Source organism: Erythrolamprus reginae, chromosome 2 (genome assembly GCF_031021105.1).
Source record: "Erythrolamprus reginae isolate rEryReg1 chromosome 2, rEryReg1.hap1, whole genome shotgun sequence".
NCBI classification, from domain to species: domain Eukaryota; kingdom Metazoa; phylum Chordata; class Lepidosauria; order Squamata; family Dipsadidae; genus Erythrolamprus; species Erythrolamprus reginae.
Window position 1 is genome coordinate 144,440,287 of NC_091951.1, and position 2,181 is coordinate 144,442,467.

The window sequence follows — 2,181 nt, forward strand, 5'->3', positions numbered from 1 at the left end:
ACGGGAAGGACATTTTGGTATATGATTTTATGAACTACAGTTAGATCAGATCAGAGGCAACATAGTTGTAAATTGTCTAATCCCGGTATTTCAAGTCTGGTGGAATAAGATATTTTGTTGCAAGCGGAGGAGTGAAGGACTCTTCTTGTGAAATATTTCTGGACTCTCTCGATTGTATTATTGTCTGATATGCAATGCAGGTTCTAGACAGGTGAGCTGTATTCCAGAATTGGTCTAACAAATGGTTTGTAAACTCTGGTTAGAGTGTAATATTGCAAGAGAAGAAGCTATGTAAAATTAGATTAACAACTCTTAATGCCGGACGAGGGAGGTTGGGGAAATCCAAACTTTGAGTATTATAGGGATGCATATCATATTGATAGGCTAATGGAATTACAATTATTAGAGGAAAAACCATGGGTAGAATTAGAGAAAGAAATTAATGATATTAAGAATCAGGAATTATTATTTAGGAAATGGAATAAGGTAGAAATAAATAGATTATTAGATCCTACTAAAGCGATAATAGAGAGTTGGATGAAATGGCAAGATAAATTGAAAATGACAAACTCTAAATTAGCAACGCTGCATGTGATAAATACAAAGAAAGAAAGTAACCTCACAAAGATAATATGGGAACTAAGGAGGAAAGGGATACAGAGAATAGAACAGTTATATGAAAGAGACGGAACAATTAATAGAAACGAAATAGAGAGGTGCCTGGGACAACAAAACTGGTTACAAACCAATGCGATAAGTACATATTTAAGTAAATGGGAAAACAAAGAAATATTTATGAGACAAGAAACAAGTTTAGAAAAAATATTAAGGGATAAGTGCAAGAATATAAAAGCACAAACAGGTAATATATATAGAGAATTATTACAAGTGGAAGAACAAGTAGTAAAAGGATTGACGAGATATTGGCAGGACGAATCAGAAATTGATGAATGGGATATGGAGGGTATAATTGAAAATATTAAAAAAATTAAAAACACAAGAATAAAAGAGATGAGAAGAAAAATATTACATAAATGGTATTATACACCAGTACAATTAGCACGTTTTCACACAACGAAGAAAGGAAATTGTTGGCATGGGTGCAAGGAAAAAGGAGTATTTATGCATATGTTTTGGGAATGTAAGAAAGTTCAAAAATTTTGGAAACAAATACAAATGGAAGTGAACAAAATTACGAATGGTAATTGGAAAATAACTAAGGAAGCAGCATTATTGATAAAAAATAGTGAAGTAAAAGAATATGAAGAAATCAAAATTGCAGCGATAGAAAGTGCCCAGGCAACTATAGTGCTTGGGTGGAAAGATGACAATAAATGGACGATAAAAAATTGGTGCAAATATATGGTGGATCACATTCACTATGAAATTATGGAAATTAGACTACATAATTATAATGAAGGGAAATTAGCAGCAACAATGAGGCGGTGGGAGATGGTTAAAAATGATATATTAACAACATCAGTAAGCGATGCAAATGTAAGAAATAAAATTCAATCACTCTGTAAAGAATGAACAATGTAACCCAGAGACAAAGCAAATGAAGGACACAAAATTGATTCTTCCCTGGTGAAGGTTTTTTTTTCTGTATGGTGATGGTACACTTATGTTTTCTGTTTTGTTTTTTGTAAAATTCTTTAAAAATCAATAAAAATTATATTTAAAAAAAAACAACTCTTAATGCCTTTTTGGCAATGTTGTTACAGTGAGCTCTAGCACTTAGGTCATTGGATATGAGTACTCCAAGGTCTTTGACAGAGTGAGGGTCACCTCCAAGTTTGTATTTTGTATTCTTATTCTTTTTGCCAATGTGTAAGAGCATTTGTTGGTTGAGATTTGAAGTTGCCAGTTGTTTGACCGTTCAAGGTCATCCTTCCAACTTCCATTTCCTTCCAGATACAATAAGTCCTCAGTTTAACAAACATCAGATACAGCAGACAAAATGTTTGTCCAGATAGTACATTGAAATAATGATTGATGCTTATCTGAGAAACTTAAGTAAATGAATTAAGCTAAACAAAAAGAAGAAAGCCAGTGAGTCTCTACAAAATTATCTTGATCACTTACCCACTATTGTCAAAGAGAAAATCAGCAATTACTTTGAAATCCCGAAACTCATTGATAGGGATCTGTGGAATGAACTCAAAGAAGCTATTAAAGGGT